This window comes from Amblyraja radiata, chromosome 1 (genome assembly GCF_010909765.2).
Source record: "Amblyraja radiata isolate CabotCenter1 chromosome 1, sAmbRad1.1.pri, whole genome shotgun sequence".
Classification (NCBI taxonomy): domain Eukaryota; kingdom Metazoa; phylum Chordata; class Chondrichthyes; order Rajiformes; family Rajidae; genus Amblyraja; species Amblyraja radiata.
In genome coordinates this window covers 132814841-132836430 of record NC_045956.1, presented here as the reverse complement: position 1 = coordinate 132836430, position 21590 = coordinate 132814841, and the positions used below count along the sequence as shown (strand labels likewise).

Sequence of the window (21590 nt, the reverse complement as noted above, 5' to 3'; positions counted from 1 at the left end):
TCGACGTAACCAACAAAAAGATAGGCCTAGCTGGGGTCCATGTCAGTGCTCATAGCTATATATTTGACTTGAAGAAAGCGAGAAAAGTCAAAAGAGAATTGTTAATGGTGAGGACAAGTTCCAGCAGGCAGAGAAGAGTGTTGGTAGAAGGGAACTGATTGGGTCTCTGTTCATGGAAAAACCGGATAGCCCTGAGACTTCTCTGGCAGGGAATGGCAGTGTAAAGGGACTGAATGTCCATGGTAAAGATGAGGTGATGAGGACTTAGAAATTGGAACTTATTGAAGTGAATACAGGGCTGCGTGAGCGTGAGCATTGAGCGTGAGAATCACGCGTTTCGACAAATTCTCACGCTGGTCACAAATTTCTCACGCTCGTGAGAAATTCTGTGATCAACGAGAATTTCAAAATCTCATGGGCTGCGGGTGTTGGAGAGCCGAGGCTGAGGGAGGGATGGAAGCAGAAGAAGCGGCGGGAGCAGATGCGGACGGGGAGCCGGGGCTGGCGAGTGTTTACGGGGCTGGCGAGTTGCTCGCTGCAGCTCCAGCCATGGAGCACCGTAGTGCAAGACTCCCGGGCGTTTGTCGGAAGCGTTGCACCGCTGCCACGAGAGTCTCTGTGCCGAATTCGCCCAGGTGACCGGCATGGACTAGGCTGCGGCTCGGTGCATACTGGAGGACAACCAGTGGCTCTGGAAGTAGATACCAAGCACTGGGTAGAGGCGGTGGAAGACAGTGGCCTTCAAATGGGAGTGGTTGGAGAAAGCATCCTGCTTGCCTGCTAGATTTTCACTTACTGTAACTGCAGAAAAAATGTTCCCGATGTTGGGGGAGTTCAGAATCAGGGGTCACAGTTTAAGAATAAAGGGTAGGACAGTTAGGACTGATATGAGGACAAACTTTCTTCACCCAGAGAGTTGTGAATCTGTGGAATTCTCTGCCACAGAAGGCAGTGGAAACCAATTCACTGGATGTTTTCAAGAGAGAGTTACATTTAGCTCTTGGGGCTAGGGAAATAAAGGGATACGGTGAAAAACAGGAAAGAAATACAGATTTTGGATGAACAGTTATGATCATATTGAATGGCAGCTGGCTCGAAGGGCCGAATGGCCTATTTCTGCACCTATTTTCTATGTTTCTATGGTTGAGTATATGGCAATAAAACTCCACCACTTGATTTTGAAGCATTCATGCATGGTGGAGGTATAATGTAGTCATAGAGTAATACAGAGTGAAACCAGGCCCTTCGACGCAACTTGCCCACACCCGCCAACATGTCCCAGCTACACTGCCTGCTTTTGATCCATATCCCTCCAAACCTGTCCTATCCATGTATCAGTCTAACTGTTTCTTAAATGTTAGGATAGTCCCTGCATCAACTACCTCCTCTGGCAGCTTGTTCCATAGACCCACCACCCTTTGTGTGGAAAAGGTTACCCCTTAAAAAGTTACCTCTTAAAAATACTTCAAACAAAACACATTGAAATCATACTTCTACATACTACTACACTAAAACATGATTTTAATACATCAAATTTCAAAAAGTCCCTGCTGTGCTCCCCCCTCCCACACCCTCCCCCCACTCGGTTGCTCCACTTCCTCGCCGCGTACCTCCAAGGCGAGTGATCAGTGATCGCTCAGCCCCCCTATTTTCAAAAACGTTCCGTGGCCCCTGGTTCAGACAGAGAGCACTGCCAGATGTGAGCGGGGAACTGAGGCTAGTTGTCCGTGATATCTGGATCCCAATGCTCAGCGCTTCGTGTTTCAGTTGGCTAATGTTATTGATTTGTAATTAGCCTGATTTGTAATGAGTTGACAAAACCTTAATTTATTAATCCAGAATATCCAGGGGGATGGGATATGTGTAATATTAAAATGACATGCAAGGTGTCAGGCTGTCTGTCACGTACAGCCCCGATAACCATTATTTCCTTCAGTTAAATATTGAGAAAGTAGCACTATTGCCATTTGCCACTCAACTATTATGTTTGTTTTCCTCACTGACTATTTCTAACCTCCCCCCTCCGCCCCAATTATTTTGACAGGTTGAATTGAAATGTCCCCAATCTCATTGTTTTATTAATTGAACAAGGAGTGTAATCAGATGGAAACTGATTCAGAGGCAATGTTTAACAGCTTGTCCAAAGAAGGGGCATATTTTAAAAGGAGTGACAGAGATACTTGCAGAGGAATGTGTGAGGAGGTTATTATTTGTCTTTAATTTTAGCTTGAACCAGGACATCTGAAGATTCAAAGTTTAATATAGTAATTGTGCTGATACTGACTCCAACTAACCAGGTAATGAATATCATCCATTCCAGAGGTTTTATTTTTCTGATGCCATTTAAACTTCACTTAGATTTCAATCACTTCAATGTAAAAGTAATTGGGAATGGGGAGCATTGGAACAAAAATTTGCCCTCGGTACATATTAACTGTAATATAATAATGTATGCATGTTGGTAGGTGCAATCAAAACAAAGATCTTTTTATCATTGTTGTGTTATGAATACTGCAGAAAATATTATGTACTCTCAAGATCACATTTAATCAAATAATATTGCTTAAATATATAGTTATTGGACTTTGCATTTCGGAAAAGTCCCAGCTGAGAGGAAGACAGCAAAATACTGAAAATATTGGGGGTGAAAATGACTTCAGGACAGTTTGTTAGGAAAATGAAGGAAATGGTAACAGAATACATACAGCTGAGTGAGTATAATTTTATGGATGAGAAATTGTGTTCAACCAATTGATGACCTCTTTGACAAAGTAACTAGCATGTTAGATAACAAGGAAGCCACATACAAAATTTGGTCTGTGAAGTGCCCTATAAAAGATTACCGCATTAGATTAGCACCTGTGGACTTGAACGTAATAGGTTATGCCCAGGGGGTCAGATATGGGGCGTTATGTGTGGGCTAGATATATTGTCAGTGCAGAGGGGCTAGGAGCAAGGCCAAGTGTGCATCCAGAGTCAAGGTCTGGAATAGTACTAGTGTTGCAGTCAAAGCTGGGGCAATGGGAGTGTGCAACGCTGGGAACCTAAGCAGGTAAGCAGCTATGATCAGGGTAGAATAGGGGGCCAGGTGAAAGACTGGACTCAGGGTTAGGAATGAGAGAATGTATGCAACTGGAGTCATGGTCAGGAGTAGTACCAGGTGTGCAGTGAGACCCAGGTTGGTCAACGTGGGCCAAGTGTTTGATTATAATCTGATTTCCATACATGAATATACTAAGATAATTCATGTGCTGCACCTGTTGATCAGAGCATGGCTCTACTGTGGAATGTAATTAGGAATGTAATTTAGCCTAACCTTATTCATAGCTAATCCAATTTAAAGCATAAATATTGCATTCAAGTCTTTCCAAAATCCTCTTAAATGCCATTATCGTATCTGCCTCCACCACCACCCCTGGCAGCAAATTTCAGGCACCCACTACTCTGTGTAAAAATTAATGATTGTATGATTTTTTTTAATGCACATTTCAAAGACTGTGATATAATTAACTATTAATAAGTAATTCTACCTTGAATGTACCCAGAGAAACTGCCTGACCCGCTGAGTTACTCCAGCGTTTTGTAGCAATGTTACAAAATTTTGAGATTTAAAAAATCAAGTCTGCAATTTATCCCATCAGATAAAGCATAAAAAGAAGTTTAATTTGACACCTAATTCACTTTCATATCTCAAGTATTTAAAAAGTTATGGCCATTTTCATACTCGGAAATTAGCATCTTGATCACCGCCTCCATATGACTCTTCCAGTCCAGCTCACTGTCAAGCTGCACACCAAGGTACCTGTGGTTGGCGACCACCTCCACCTCAGTGCCTCTGATGGTGATTGGTGTTGGTTGAGTCCTCCTCCTCCCCCTCCTGAAATCCACAACTATCTCCTTCGTTTTTGTGGTGTTGAGATGGAGGTTATTGTGTGCACTCCACTCCACAAAGTTGTTTATTGTATCTCTATATTCCTCCTCATTGCCCCTCATTGTACTAGTGCAGATGAGGTATCTTGGTTGGTAGCTTCCACTACTACCCCGGGCAGACCGTTCCAGGCACCCAACACTTTCTGTGTGAAAAATTTGCCCTGCACATATCCTTTAAATATTGCCCCTTTTATCTTAACGGTATGCTCTCCAATCTTTGAAATTTCCATTCTGATTGTCTCCCCTATCTATGCTGTTCATAATTTTATATACTTCATTCAAGTCTCCTCTCAGTCTCCAGCACTCTAGAGAAAACAATCCAAATTTGTCCAATTCTTATAGATAATCACAAAAATCGGGGATAACTCAGCAGGTCAAACAGCATCTCTGGAGAAAAGGAATAGGTGACTTTTTAGGGTTGAGACCCTTCTTCAGACGGTCTGAAGAAGGGTCAACCTGAAACGTCACCTATTCCTTTTCTCCAGAGATGCCATCTGACCTGCTGAGTTACTCCAGCTTTTTGTGTCTATCTTCGGTTTAAACCAGCACTGCAGTTCCTTCCTGCACTCATTAGGTAATATCCTATAATAAGATCTCTTTGTACATCAAGGTCATGAAGTGATAGGAGTAGGATTAGGCTATTTGGCGCACCAAGTCTACTCTGCCATTCAATCATGGCTGATCCATCTCTCCCTCTTAACCTCATTCTCCTGCTTTCCCCAAAACCTCTGACACCCACACTAATCAAGAATCTATCAATCTCTGCCTTAAAAATATCCACTGACTTTGTCTCCACAGCCTTCGGCGGCAAAGAATTCCACAGATTCACCACCCCCTGACTAAATACATTTCTCCTCATCTCCTTCCTAAACAAAATTCCTTTAATTCTGAGGCTATGACCTTTAGTGCAAGACTCTCCCACTAGTAGAAACATCCTCTCCATATCCACTCTATCCAAGCCTTTCACTATTCTGTATGTTTCAATGAGGTCCCCCCTCATTCCTTTAAACGCCAGCGAGTACAATCAGTGCCGACAAACACTCATCTTATGCTAACCTACTCGTTCCTGGGATCATTCTTGTAAACCTCCTCTGGACCCTCTCCAGAGCCAGCACATTCTTCCCCAGATATGGTGCCCAAAATTGCTCACAATATTCCAAATGCGGCCTTACCAGCGCCTCAGCATTGCATCCCTGTTTTTGTATACAAGCCTTCTTGAAATAAATGCTAGCATTGAGTTTGCTTTTTCACTACCGATTTGATTTGCAGATTAACCATTTGGGAATCCTACACCAGCACTCCCAAGTCCATTGGCATTTCCGATTTCTGGATTCTCTCCTCGTTTAGTGAATAGTGTACACCATTATTCCCACTACCAAAATGCATGACTATACTTTGCTACTAATGCTACTAATTTCAATGCTATTAGATACATAGATACATAGAAAATAGGTGCAGGAGTAGGCCATTCGGCCCTTCGAGCCTGCACCGCCATTCAATATGATCATGGCTGATCATCCAACTCAGTATCCCGTACCTGCCTTCTCTCCATACCCCCTGATCCCTTTAGCCACAAGGGCCACATCTAACTCCCTCTTAAATATAGCCAATGAACTGGCCTCAACTACCCTCTGTGGCAGAGAGTTCCAGAGATTCACCACTCTCTGTGTGAAAAAGTTTCTTCTCATCTCATCTAAAGGATTTCCCCCTTATCCTTAAGCTGTGACCCCTTGTCCTGGACTTCCCCAAAATCGGGAACAATCTTCCTGCATCTAGCCTGTCCAACCCCATAAGAATTTTGTACGTTTCTATAAGATCCCCTCTCAATCTCCTAAATTCTAGCGTGTATAAGCCAAGTCTATCCAGTCTTTCTTCATATGAAAGTCCTGACATCCCAGGAATCAGTCTGGTGAACCTTCTCTGCACTCCCTCTATGGCTATAATGTCCTTCCTCAGATTAAGGGTCAAAACTGGGCAACTTTCAAAGTTTCCATTATAAATGTGGGCAGGTGTTAGAAATTTTCCAACAAAGACTATTACAAAAACGGAGGTAGAAACTGAACAAACTTTATTGTGAGAGAGAGAGTCACACAGAGCCCAAGTGTCTGTGGGAGTCCTCTCTGAGCTAATGCTGAAAACCATATCTTTTATACATTGATTTAGACAAAAAAGCATCCAGACAAATGGTAATGAACAAGGACACTCAGAATTCAAAGGAAATAACATTTAGCTGTGGAAAGCTACACCGGAGCAAGATTAGCCGTTCTGCAAGTTCTGTGATAGACTCTTAATCTCCGAGACCTGTCAATTACTTGTGCCCTAGGCAGTTTTCGGTAAACAATCTTGTGCAGACACAGATAGAATACACAAGGAAATAGTTACATAAATGTTTCCATCAGTAGGAGAATTTATGATGGAAAATGCAGTCTGCAGATAAATAAGATTGTTTTCACATAGCATACAGACATACAAAGGTGCCAGCCAATGAACCTCTCCAATAAGAGAGAGCATAACCACTTAGCTATGATATTCAATAGCTTCACCAATTCTGAGTTATCTATTATCAACATCCTGGAGAGATCTACATTAACCAAATTTTCAACTGGACAGGCATCTAAATGCCATGGCTTCAAGTGCAGGCTGGAGACTGAGTATCGTCTGGATGCCTTTCCACAGTTTACATGGCAGAAGACACAATGGAGAAGCCCAAAATTGGCACTGATCAACCATTCTAAATATTAATTCCTTCTATCACCAATGTACAGTGGCTGTGTGTACCATCTACAAAACACACTGGACAACTCTCAACAGTTGCACCCAAACCTGCAACCTCTGCCACAGCAAAGGATAAGGGCAACAAGCCCATGGGAATACTTGCAGTTCCCTTTCAAGTTGCTTAACATCCTGACTTGGACTTGTATCACTGCTGAACATTTTCAGGACACCACACATCAGCCCAGCATAAAGGCACCTTTAAAATGTTAAATATTGTTATTTTGTTTATTAAAGGTGTAAACCAACACTTTTTTGCCTGCAAATTAAAAGCACTGCGTCTCTTGTTGTCCGTGGCTGTGGGATGTCCTACCCAACAGCTCAGTAGAACTGCAGCAGTTCAAGAAGGTACCCCCATCAATTTTATGGGCAATACATGCTAGCATTGTCAGTGAATATGAGATCTCAGAAACTAGTAAATTGAAGAACTTGTTTAGTTATTTCCATGACATGCTAATCTAGAAAGCAAACATAAATGCAGTCAAAACTTAAATGCTCAAAGCTTTCCATGATTGTACCTCATTTCACAAAAGTCCTTTCAGTGTAGTTGTACCCTCTGAATAATATTTTTCTCCCCATCCTATGGAAAATTGAGAACCCCTTTTGTAAGTGTGATGTTCCAGTGCTTGGAAACATATGTTTTTAATTAACTGGTCTTCAATGCACTTTGCATCAGGCAGGTGAGGAATTACATTGCCAAAGATGTTGAAGAATATCCTCAAGAATGTCCTCCATGAAGGAGATACCATCTGATTAATTTGAGACCAAAAAAGTCTGTGAAGGGACCAGGAAAAGAATTGCTGCTGCGATGTATTGCACAGAGCAGTGTTTTGTTAGATCACATATTCACAATTTTGATTTTATTCAATCCAAGATTTAATATACAAGTATTTAGAAAGCAATTGATATAATCAATGAAATGTCACAATCAAAGTGAAGTAGATGAAAAGAATGGTTGTATTTAGATTAGATCAGATAACTTTTTTATATAATTAGATTTGAATGTTTTTTAATAGTAATATATATATAGGAATGATTATATGCAATCACTGGGTAAAATATTTTGTTTGTTTTGGCCAGCCTTTCTCATATTTGTGCTCTGATCTTTTAACTCTGAGCTCAATTAGATTCCAAGGTCTCAGACATTGATTGCAGTTGCAGAACCTGAGTGGCCGTGGGCATGCCTGTTAAGTGATGACGTTAGATCATTCCAGCAAGCAGCAGCACTTGCACTGGGTTTGCGCAGTCCACTGCATTGCTATAGTGCTATTAAATAAGTAGCTGCTCTGCCACAAAATGGTTATGTAAGAATCTTATATGTGCAAATCTATGGTACAGGCATTCATCAAGACAACGGAAGGTAATTTTGTATGTGAAAGATAATGGTGAAAGATGAGGAGACCTTGAACAAAAGGCATGGTCGGGTGGAGATTAAGCTTGTATCTTTTCAATGCATTGTTTTCCCTCTGTTCAGTCTTTTTTTCTGTTAACTTGTTAGTATTGTCAAGAGTGTCAATACAGATTAAATTACTGTGGTATCATGTGCAAGCAGTTGAAATCAATGATATTACTGAGATAATCCAGAACCTTATGCTGTGTGGCTGCTGTGGTTAGTGATGCAGAGGATCTTTGTATGTCAGCTTCTACGCTGTATCTTTGGATATCATTGCTGTTCACCACCGTGCTGTCATGGCTGCTGTTTACATCATGGGCATAAGATATAGTGGAGATTTAAGTGCAGGTCAAGTCATTCTGCTTGAATGTAGTTGCTGACTAATTCAGATGTGCTGTTTAAAGCTGAGTTGTAATGTCTGACAGCTGACATTTTATCATTCTTTGTTTCTGTCATTACTGCTGCACATAATAGAAAAAAATGGGGGAAGTGGTATAAATATTGTACTTTCTTTTATAAGGAGGAATCTGGAATGGTTTATCCTTACGCTCTGACATTAAATGACGGGCGGTGATTTAATGCTCCATTAATGACGTGGGGTGTTTTGTGTCGAAGTGCCACGCTGCATTTCTGGGTGGAGTAAATTTAAAAATGGCATGCATTTTTGATGGTCTGGTATGCTTGTTCAACATACCGAAAAGACGCCTCAATTATTTTATGTCCAAGAAGGCTCATGAAGTTAAATTACTGTTTCAAAATGAATGGGTTCAGATTTCTGGCTTCAGTGTCTGCTGAATGCGATGAATTCAGTGTAATGGAGACCCTGTTAAAAATAATACATGGACTGTGATAATGGATCATTTCGAATGTTGGAAATTCTCTACACATTAGATATACATTGCATATTGACTTCATTTATACAATCTTATATAACACAATTATATATATTTCACAATATTAATTTGTGAAATGTATGTGTTAAATCCCTATTTGTGTTAAATTTCTATATTCATTTCCAATGTCACAATGGATTAGTATTTAATTCACCATCTTAAATATTATGCTTCATAGCATGGTAGTAATCATGGAATAACATAATTCAAAAAATGTTAGTTTCATTTATTTTGAATTATAAATCTGCCTCATTTTTCCCAGTATTTTTATTATAGCATTTTATTGCCTATTTTGCAGTTCATCATTGTATCTAATCATATGTCTCAAAATGTTGTTGTGTATGTTATGATTTACTATGATTTTTTTGTATTCGTGGTACTGTATTGAATCTTGATTTCTTTTGTTCCGGAACAAAAACATACCTGTGTTTTTTTTCTCATCAGTTGGCAAAAAAATTATCAGCCTGCAGGCTGTTTACAGAGCTCATGTGATGAAAGTGACCAATCCCAAACAGGAGAATGAGACAGTGGTATTGCACAACAAATCATTTTTAGTCAATCTGGCAGATGCAAATGGGCACAGACGAGGTAGAGCAGCTGGAAACCCTCTCTTGATGGTGGGGGATGGGAGCATGGACCTGCAAAAGCAGGTTTTTTACAACCATTATTATTTCAATCAAAGATATATTTTTCAGAACAAATTAAATTATTTCTTGTCTATAAAATAATAATTTTTTGCCCATTGGTTCCTTTTGAATTCTGTGCAATGGTTTGTATTCAGGCTATAAACACAAACTACAAAATATTGTAAATATGAATTTGATTAATGACTTGATGCCAAATTTTGTATTTGTACTTATTTTAAAGCATCCTTCTATTTCTTCAACGTTGCGAGCCACAATATTTATTGTTTAAGCCACGTGAAATTCTTGCTGTTGATGGTTGAAGTTCGTATTTTAATATAAATGTGCATTTTTTTTTGGAATTTGGTTAGAACAATAGATCCCCACAGGGAGTTTTTTACAAACTGGATTTTGAGAGACAGGATCTGCATGCATAGCTTTGTGCATAGGAAATCGTGCCTCACAAATTTGATTGAGGTTTTTGAAGAGGTGACAAAGAAGATTGATGCTGAAGAAGGGTCTCAGCCCGAAACGTCACCTATTCCTTCGCTCCATAGATGCTGTCTCACCCGCTGAATTTCTCCAGCCTTTTTGTCTACCTTCGATTTTTCCAGCATCTGCAGTTCTTTCTTAAACAAGAAGATTGATGAGGACAGTGTTGGAGATGTTGTCTACATGAACTTTATTAAAGCCTTTGACAAGGTACCACATGATCAGGAAGGTCAGAGCACATGATAACTCACATTGGCGAATTAGCCAATTGGATGCAAAATTGGATTGAAGATTGGAGACAGAGTGGTGGTGGAGGATTGTTTATCAGTCTGAAGGCCTGTAATAAATGGTGCGCCACAGGGATTAGTGCTAGGTCCACTTTTGTTTGTTTTTTACATTAATAATTTGGATGTGAATGTAGGTGGTTAATACGTCTGTGGATGGAAGTAAAATTGGTGGAATAATGGATAGTGTTGAAGGTTATTTAATGTTACACAGGATCTTGATCAACAAGACCACTGGACTCAGTAATGGCAGATGGAGTTTAATTCAGATAAATGTGTGGTGTTGCATTTTAGTAAAACAATCCATGGCAGGTCGTGCACTGTAAATTGTACATCTCTAGGGAGTGGTGTAGGACAGAGACCTAAGGCTGCAGTGAACTAGTTCCATGAAAATGGCGACACAGATAGACAGGGTGGTGAATAAGGCGTTTAGCATGCTTCTCTTCAATGATCAGGGCATTAGGTACAGTGGTTGATTTGTCATATGACAGCTGTACAAGATGTTGGTAAGGCCACATTTGGAGTAAACTATATTTGATGTTCTGTCGCCATGCTACAGAAAGAATATTAACGTGGAAAGGATGCAGAGAGGAGATTTACGAGGATGTCACAGAGGCTGGAAAGTTTGAGTTCTATGGATAGTCTGGGGTTTTTTTTTCTTGGAGCACAGCAAGCTGAAGAGTGACCTTATAGAAGTTCATAAAATCATGAGGTGCATAGATAAGATGAATAGACGAAGGAATTAAATATAATATCTCCAAATTTGCAGATGACACAAAGCTGGGTGACAGAGCGAGCTGCGAGGAGGATGCTATGAGGCTGCAGGGTGACTTGGATAGGCTGAGTGAATGGGAAGATGCAGTATAATGTGGATAAATGTGAGGTTATCCACTATGGTGGCAGATTATTATCTGAATGGTGTCAGATTAGGAAAAGGGGAGGTGCAATGTGACCTGGGTGCACTTGTACATCAGTCACTGAAAGTAAGCATATAGGTACAGCAGGCAGTGAAGAAAACTAATGGCATGTTGGCCTTCATTGCGACTAGATTTGAGTTTAGGAAAAAGGAGGTCCTACTGCAGTTGTACAGGGCCCTGGTGAGACTACACCTGAAGTATTGTGTGCATTTTTGGTCTCCTAATTTGCGAAAGGACATTCTTGCTATTGAGGAATTTAGAAGTATTAGTTGCGATCTTGTAGAAACATATAAAATTCTTAAGGGATTGGACAGGCTAGATGCAGGAAAAATGTTCCCGATGTTGGGGGAGGCCAGAACCAGGGGTCACAGTTTAAGAATAAGGGGTAGGCCATTTAGGACTGAGATGAGGAAATGCTTTTTCACCCAGAGAGCTGTGAATCTGTGGAATTATCTGCCACAGAAGGCAGTGGAAAACAATTCACTGGATGTATTCAAGAGAGAGTTGGATATAGCTCTTAGGGTTAATGGAATCAAGGGATATGGGGAGAAAGCAGTTAGGGGGTACTGATTTTGGATGTTCAGCCATGATCATATTGAATGGCGGTGCTGGCTCGAAGAACTGAATGGCCTGCTCCTGCATCTATTTTCTATGTTTCTGTGAATAGCCACAGTTTTCTTCAGGGAAGAAGAGTCTAAATCTAAAAGGAAACTATTTAAGTTGAAAAGGAAATGATTTAAAAGGACCAAAGGAGCAAATATTCATACAGCAGATTGTGCGTATATGGAATAAACTGCTCAATGAACAAGGTAGAGGAGATCAGTACAATTATGGCTTTTAAAATTAATAGATATGTACATGAATAGGAAAGGTTTGGAAGAATTGGGGCAAGCACAAACAAATGAGACAATGGTGGTCAGGCAACTTTGCCGGCATTGGTAAGTTGGGCTGAAAGGCCTGTTTACATGCTGGTGTGCTCTATGACTAATCCTTGGCTCCTAGTAGAATGAGATACACAATGTATTCATTATGTTTTGTTCTTTGTTCTCTGGCAGCTCCAAGTGGCCTTACACCATTAACATGATTTAATTCATGACTCCTTAATCTTGAAGTCAGAAGATTCATGGATCATGCTCCTTTGCAGAAAAATTATTACGACTGGACTAATACTTCAGTGCAGTTTTGCAGAAATACTGAATCACTATTCGGATAACATTGAGTCTTTCAGCGTGGAAAGATGCCCTTCGGCCAACATGTCCCATCTACACTGGCCACACCTGGCTGCATTTGGCCCAAATCCCTCTAAACTTGCCTTATCCATGTACCTATCTAAATGGTTCTTAAACGTTGCGATAGTACCTGCTTCCACTACCTCCTCCGGCAGCTCATTCCATATACCTACCACCCTTTGCGTTAAAATGCTACCACTCAGGGTCCTATTAAATCCACTACAAACCCACTGACTCCCATGGCTATCTGGACTGCACTTCTTCCCACCCTGCCTCCTGTAAGGACTCCATCCCCCACTCCCAATTCTTCCGCCTACGCCGCATCTGCTCCCAGGATGACGCGTTCCACACCAGGGCATCTGAAATGTCCTCATTCTTCAGGGAACGGAGATTCCCCTCCTCCACCATAGATGAGGCTCGCACCAGGGTCTCTTCCATACCCCGCAACACTGCTCTCTCTCCCCATCCCCGCAATCGCAACAAGGGCAGAGTCCCCTTAGTCCTCAACTGTCACCCCACCAGCCGTCACATACAACAAATAATCCTACCTTTTTTTCGCCACCTCCAACGTGACCCCACCACTCGCCACATCTTCCCATCTCCCCCAATGTCTGCCTTCCGCAAAGACCACTCCCTCCGCAACTCCCTTGTCAATTCTTCCCTTCCCTCCCGTACCACCCCCTCCCCGGGCACTTTCCGTCGCAACCGCAAGAAATGCAACACCTGTCCCTTTACCTCCCCCCTCGACTCCATTCAAGGAGCCAAGCAGTCGTTCCAGGTGCGACAGAGGTTCACCTGTATCTCCTCCAACCTCATCTACTGCATCCGCTGCTCTAGATGTCAGCTGATCTACATTGGTGAGACTAAGCGGTGGTTGGGCGATCGTTTCGCCGAACACCTCCGCTCGGTCCGCAAGAATCTACCTGACTTCCCGGTGGCTCAGCACTTCAACTCCCCCTCCCATTCCCAATCCGACCTCTCTGTCCTGGGTCTCCTCCATTGCCAGAGTGAGCAACACCGGAAATTGGAGGAACAGCACCTCATATTCCGCTTGGGGAGCCTGCATCCGGTGGGCATGAACATTGAATTCTCCCAATTTTGAATTCTCCCAGCCCTTGCTGTCTCCTCCCCTTCCTTAACCCTCGAGCTGTCTCCTCCCATCCCCCAACCCTCGGGCTCCTCCTCCTCCTTTGTTTCCTTCCTTCTTCCTGCCACCCCCTATCAGTCTGAAGAAGGGTTTCGGCCCGAAACGTTACCTATTTCCTTCGCTCCATAGATGCTGCTGCACCTGCTGAGTTTCTCCAGCATTTTTGTGTACCTTCGATTTTCCAGCATCTGCAGTTCCTTCTTGAACACTCCTATTAAATCCTTCCCCCCTCGCCTTAAACCTGTGTCCTCTGGTTTTTCATTCCCCTACTCTGGACAAGAGATTCTGTGTGTCTACCTGATCTATTCCTTTCATGATTTTGTACACCTCTATAAGGTCACCCCTCATCCTCCAGTGCTCAAAGGAATGGCCAGCTCCACTTCTTGTTTATAGCTCAAGCCCTCGTGTCCTGGTGACAGCCTCGTAAATGGCAAACTAATCTTGCCCCTTGCACTCCCGTGATCGCCCGGGAAAATCACCCATATACTCACCCAGTAGAAGGAGCCTCCAGCCTTGCAGAAACCAGCAAATCCCACCCCTTGCACTCCTCTGGCCTGGGAAAATCAGCCGTACTCACCAGGCAGAAGGAGCCTGCAAACCCACAGGCACAGCCACCATGACATCTTAAACATCTCCGTACACCCGACACAGTGGCTTCAACCCACAACATGCTACCTATTAAGTCCATGCTGCACGTTAATGATACCCGTAAAACCATTCATTGGAGCCATGGTGAGGAGTGAAACTTACCACCAAGACTTTTAAAGGCTTGGAGGTCAATGTGTTGTAAGTGGCGGAGTGGAAGACCAACGCAAAACCTCCGCATTTGGGCAAACATTACCGGCAAATTACTTCATGCCATCGCATTCTATGGTCTCTTTTGCATTTTGTTTTGGAAAAATTAAGGTTCCAAAATGAAAGAGTGCTGCAGGGAAGTAGCCATTTGTGGGATACTTTACTGTGAAATACAATAAGGAAAGAAGTGCATGGAAGCGCAAGAGGTGGACGGTAGTGTTTTGGTGCCGAGGTGTAGGATTAGTTAGAGTAACTGCTCTGCTCTTAACCGCCAGAACCTACAGAGTGATGAACACAGCCAGCCCATCATAAGCTTTCTTCAATCCAGTCCATCTTCACAATGCATTGCATCAGGAAATCTGGAAGGGAGCATGAAAGAGATGATTGGTTGGGAAATTGGATAGCAGTAGGGAAGCAGCTGTTCTGGATGTTTGGGATTTCAAACACGTGTCTTCTAGCAGAAGGTGGATGAGAAAAAGTGAATGGGCAGGTAGGCAGGCATCCTTGATACTTCCAGATTTCCTGATGCAATGCATTGTGAAGTGAAGATACCACTGTGTATGGTTCTTTCCACAACCATACACAGTAGTGTCCAGTCAAGGAAATAGGTGACGGTGCAGTTGCCAGAAGGAGTCAAATATGATAGAAACACATCATACGTAAAAAGGTATAATAGCTGTGATAGTCCAGGGACGCTGCAGACTGAAGTTAAGTGTGGGGAATCTGACTCAAGACAACCAAATTGATGAGCCAAAAATGCATGAATCCCTCTTATAGAAACTTACAAAATTCTTAAGGGGTTGGACAGGCTAGATACAGGAAGATTGTTCCCGATGTTGGGGAAGTCCAGAAAAAGGGGTCCCAGTTTAAGGATAAGGGGGGAATCTTTTAGGACCGAGATGAGAAAAACATTTTTCACACAGAGAGTGGTGAATCTGTGGAATTCTCTGCCACAGAAGGTAGTTGAGACCAGTTAATTGGCTATATTTAAGAGGGAGTTAGATGTGGCCCTTGTGGCCAAAGGGATCAGGGGGTATGGAGAGAAGGCAGGTATAGGATACTGAGTTGGATGATCAGCCATGATCATATTGAATGGCGGTGCAGGCTCGAAGGGCCGAATGGCCTACTCCTGCACATATTTTCTATGTTTCTATGAGTCTGAGGAGGAGACTATGCAAAACCACAATCGAGATTTATCTTTATCTTTATCTTTATCTTTATTTCGAACGATTAAAAAAAAAAGAAGAAAAGAAAAGATGAAAATGAATAAATAAAGGAAAATTATATATATACACTAGACTAAGTGGGACCCGTTGGGTCCCGACATCACACGGGAGGGCTGGACACCCAACACAATATTCCACCTCTCCACCAATTCCAATATTGCTGGCCAGTGGGGGAGTGTTGGGGGCCAAAGGTACTGATTTCCAGAGGGCTAGTATGGAATTTGTGGGCCAAATGCATTTTTGGGCTGGCAGCACAGTCACTGAGGGCTGGCAGCTCAGTCACTGAGGCCTGGCAGTACAATCACTCGGACCTGGCAGGCTGGCGGCTGAGAAACTGCCAGAAATTCTGCCCAAAACAGGTGAGACTGTAAGAGAGAAGGGGGAAGAGGGTGGACTGAATGGATTATTGGGCTGGCAGTTCAGTCACTTACAGCTGGTGGGCTGGCAGTTCACTAACTCACGGCTCGTGGGCTGGTAGTGAAGTCACTCACGCCTTGTACGCTGGCAGTTCACTCAGTCACCCCACCTACCTTCACCCCCCCCCCCCCCCCCACTCTGTTCCTTGCCATTCCCCTCCCACCCACACATTCAATGCATCTCCAAACAACCTCCCCCCCATGCACTCTTAGTGGCTCTCCCACAGAGCAGCCATTCCTGCCTATTAGGTTCTATTGTGATGAAGAACACACAGCATTAAAAGTGCAAAAAGGTTTTATTAAAGTTTAAAATGTGAATGACTTAAAATAAGAACAATTTAAATTTTAAAGCTGAGATTTATTAAGTTTTTACTTGTTGTGTCGTGTTGCGTCTTGTTGTGTTCTGCTGCTCACTGCCTCTTGATGACTATTTCCTGTTGATAAAAAGAGACAATTTTAATATAGAGAAAGTCAGCGGTCAAATTTTAAGAAGGAAAATCTGAGAATATCTCAGGTCATCATTCAATGAAGCACGCTATTAATGACAACATTCTTGGGCGATGTTCCATCCTTCAAGAAACCTTTGACATTTCCCTTCATATTTCTGTTGAGCTAGTATGTTGGGCCAAAGGTACTGGTTTCCAGAGGGCTAGTATGGAGTTTGTGGGCGGAATGGATTTTTGGGCTGGCAGCTCAGTCACTGAGGCCTGTACTGGCAGGGGGGCACCAAAATGCTTAGTGTTGCTGAAGACATCTGGAAGAGTTCTGTCCACAACTTCAAAGCATTCTCTCCTAATCATTGGACATTCATCCCAAACAATGACTTTCACTTGCCTAGTGAAATGTGCCGTCTTAGAGTTCTGCTCGATGTTGCACAATGTATCCTCGGCCACTTGGATGGGTATCTTGAATCGAGAATGTGTAGTTCTTCCACCAGGCAGAAATGTAGCTGCTATCCTAGAGGATACTACAGCAATAGTTACATCACCTTGACCTCTAACATTTGCTGACATGATGTTGAAAAAGCAGCCTAAAGACAATTTCAGTTGTTAATGAACACTGAAGATTTTGTGCAAAACATTTTTTTGAGGTAGGGGCTGTCAGGGTGGGGTAGGGGGTGGTAAACATTGTGCAGCCAAGGGAGGGGCACAGCTTCAGGTGGGGGTTCTCGTGAGCTGATGAGAAATGGGGGGGGGGGGGGGGGGCTCATGCAGGGTATGAGGGCGGCTTCAGTATGGGGTGCATTCTATAGCCAGGTGGACGTGAGGCATGTCAGTGGAGGAGAGGGGGCAGTGAGCGATTTACTCATGACCTGTGGACTCACTCACTGCCTTGGGATTAACTCGTGTCCTTTAGACTGACTGACTCTCACAGCTTGTGGACTGACTGATGCCCGACTTCTGGAGTCACGTCAGACTTTTGTAAACTGAAAACGGTAACATCTACATTGAGGAACAGCTTCTTCCTGACAGCCATCACGCTATTAAACTTAACAAATAAGCTCTGAACTACGAAATACTATATTATTTCACACACACACATATATATATTCACACGCACTCACACACATATGCACACACACATATTCATACACACACACACATATTCAGACACACACACGTACACACACACATATTCACACACACATTCACACACACACACATATTCACACACACATTCACACACACACACATATTCACACACACACATTCTACAACATACACACATATTCACACACACATATTCACAAACAGACTCATTCACGCACACAAACTCAATGACACACACATTCACACAAAGACCCACACACACACATAGACTCATGCACACATACTCATACACACACACACACACATGCAGACTCAATCACACACACATGCAGACTCATCCCCCACCTCAAGACACTGCCCTATGGGTGGTAAATGTCGTGCAGCCAAGGGCAGCTTCAGGCAGGGGTTGTCGTGAACTGATGAGAAGGGGGGGGTGTGGGGAGTGTCCTCATGCAGGGGATGTGGACGGCTTCAGTAGGGGGTGCATCCTATAGCATGGCGGAGGGCAGCATCTTGAGGTGGGGGATGTCAGTGGAGGAGAGGGGGCAGTGAGCGATTTACTCATGACCTGTGGACTCACTCACTGCCTTGGGATTAACTCATGGACTTTGGACTGACTCTCACAGCTTGTGGACTGACTGATGCCCGACTTCTGGAGTCACGTCCGACTTTTGTAAACTGAAAACTGTAACATCTACATTGAGGAACAGCTTCTTCCTGACAGCCATCACGCTATTAAACATAACAAATAAGGTCTGAACTACGAAATACTATATTATTTCACACACACATATATATTCACATGCACTCACTCACATATGCACACGCACACACACACACACACGTACACACACATATTCACTCACACACATATTCAGACACACACATGTACACACACACACATATTCACACACACACACACACATATAGACACACACACATATTCACACACACACACATATATATTCACACACACACACACATATATATTCACACACACACACACACATACACACACACACATATTCACACACACACACACACATATTCACACACACACACACATATTCACACACACACATATTCACACACACTCACACACATCTCTGTACATTTCTTGCCTGCCAGCTAGTCCATTGTGGCGCCTCTCTCTCTCTCTCTCTCTTTGTCTCTTTCGCGCGTCTTTCTCACTGCCGGCGCCATTGCCAGCAGCTTTAGCGAGAGTCTGTGGCTGGGGGCGTCTCACATAATCGGCTCTAAACTGTGGAAAATGAAACACAAATCAATACTTTTTGTGCTACAAATATAAACCTCCGTCTCACCAACACACCCATCTTATTTTCCGGAAAAAAATCCTCCTTTTATTATTCATACACACATATTGACACACACACATACATATATATTCACACACACACACAATAAAACAAACGTCCTGTATTCTAGTGTCCTTGGAATGTGTTTATTATATTTGGATCAAGACGAGAATCTGACAAACAAGGCTATCTCAAAACAATGCGAACTGGTTCACCTTTAAGAGCGCACAGTGACACAGCGGTAGAGCTGCTTCCTCACAGTGTCAGACCTGGGTTCAATCCTGACCTCAGGTGTTCTCTAGGGGTTTGTACTTTCTCCCTGTGACCACACGGGTTTTCTTCGGTTTTCTTTCACATTCCAAAGACCTGCAGGCTTGTAGGTTAATTGGCTTCTGTAAATTGCCCCTAGTGTGTAGAACTGGTTACGGCTGATTGATGGTCGAGGTTTCCATACCATATCTCTAAACTAAATCTCTTTCATCCTATTAGATTCCCACACTTTTCGCTGTTTCCCTTATTTTCCTTTGTCCTCAGTCCCCTGTACACCCAACATGACATCTGTTTCCATGGTGAGTGGACTGGAACTTCGCCTGAGAACTTAAGGGCCTGTCCCACTTGGCCGTCATTTGCACCTCATTTAAGTGTCATATGTAAAATAGGTTGATGACGCGTGCAAATCATGCGTCATCATGCCATCTGGTGCGCTTGACGTTATTAGAATACCCTGCGGCGCGCGGTGACGCATGGTTACGCACGTTGACGTAACCATTCGTCACCACGCGATACACGGGAGAAGTCGGTACGCCAGCGTGTGACGCCAATGCGTCAGCGTGCGTACCCAATGCGTCAGCGTGCGTACGCGATACGTCACGCAGGTGGCGTGCGAGGATTTTGTTACTCTACAAAATCTTGGAGCGCCGCGCTATACCACGCCTCACCATGCACAACGCACGAGCACCCCACGCGTCACGACGTGTCGACCTATTTTACATATGACGCGCAAATGAGGTGCAAATGACGGCCAAGTGGGACAGGCCCTGTAGCCCATGCTAAGCATGTCATTATTGGTACTGCTTGGAAGCCAGTGTTACCGGAGATAGCAGAGCGACCGGAAATGTGATCCGGAAAACAATTGCATCTTTGGCAAAGTAAGAGATTGAAAAAAGGTTTCCCCCGATCCCCTTCCCCATCCCCCACATGAAACAAACCAGAGAACATTTACGCAAACTTTTAAAACACACTAAAAAAACAAAGAAAAAACAATGACAGACATACTGTAGGCAAGCTGCCATCGTAGTGCCACCCGGTGGTATTAAATGACTGGATGTTAACTTTCAATGATTTGTGAATGAGATCAACCTGAATACCAACAACTTTCAACCTCTCTAATTGTTAAAATACTCTGCCATGCCTACTGATATTCAGTCATCATTCGCTTGCCCAACATCATACTCTTCAAACGGATAGTCTAATTTACCCCGTGTTTCTGCCCCAAAGACTCTATGCATCCACCACACAGTCCATACTGCCACTAGCATTGTATCATCTGCAGATATGGATGTGTTATACTGTTCCTTTCATCCAAATTACTGATATAGTTTGTGAACAATTGGGGCTCACTGGTCAGAGCCTATCAGTGATTTATATATTCTTACTTCATTAATTAGTCCTCAATCTATTTCAATAGTTTATTATTCAATCTATTTCTACTTCTAATATCATGTGCTGCACTTCGTGTAACAATCTCATGTGACACTTTATCAAAGGCCTTCTAAACGTTCAAATATACCATATCAAGTGATTCACTCATCAGTTCTGCAACTTAAGATCTAAAACAGAATTCTAACATATTTAGTTTTATTTTTTATAGATGCTGCATGGAAACCGGTTCTTCAGCCCACTGAGTCCATGCCAACCATCGATTGCCCATTCGCACTAATTCTTATGCTATCCCACTTTTTCATATACACCCTACACACTAGGGACAATTTACAATGCCAATTAATCTACAAACCCGCGCGTCCTTGCGTTGTGGGAAGAAACCAAAGCACCCAGAGGAAACCCACGTGGTCACAGGGAGAACATGCAAACCTGAGGTCAAGATTGAAGCCAGGTCCCTGGCCCTGTGAGTCAGTAACTCCACTAACTGCGCCACTGTGCTCCTCAGCATGATTTCACTTTCATGACTGCCCAATCCAATTCTTATTTTCCAAGTTCCAGCATTTCCCCTACCACTGATATAAGATTAACTGGTTCATGGTGTCTTGTTTCTTCCATCTTTCTTTTCATGAACAGTGGAGTTATATCTTCTACTTGCCAATTAGTGGGAACTAATTGTTCTAGTAGCTGTAGAATTTTGAAAGATAGCATCCAGTGCGTCTATTTTTTACACTGCAATCATCGATGCAGATCAACAGGTCCTCGGGATTTATCAAGTTTCATCCCATTAATTTATTTTGGACTTTTTTTTAACTAATGCCAAATTCTTTGAATGCCTTACATGGTCTAGACCTACAATTATCTTCTATTTCAAGGAGGCAAGCACCAATATTTATACAATGTCTCTACCATTTCCCAATTCAGCAATATGGCACAATCGCTAATACA

The 21590-nt window shown here is 42.8% G+C and overlaps 1 protein-coding gene across 8 annotated transcripts in view; it reads left to right on the top strand.

Annotated features, from left to right (window-relative positions):
- The window catches only part of rusc2 (RUN and SH3 domain containing 2), a 101575-nt gene that overhangs the window by 29913 nt on the left and 50072 nt on the right, over positions 1–21590 (top strand). For 4 of the 8 annotated variants that reach the window (XM_033031056.1, XM_033031023.1, XM_033031083.1 and 1 more), the window contains exon 1: positions 7903–8062. The exons of 2 other annotated variants lie outside the window; for them this stretch is intronic. The gene's annotated coding sequence lies outside the window, so the exon portion shown is untranslated. Of the gene's footprint in view, positions 1–7902; positions 8063–9439; positions 9606–21590 lie in introns of those variants that run through there. 2 more of the 8 variants (XM_033031072.1, XM_033031050.1) reach the window with 2 other exon arrangements.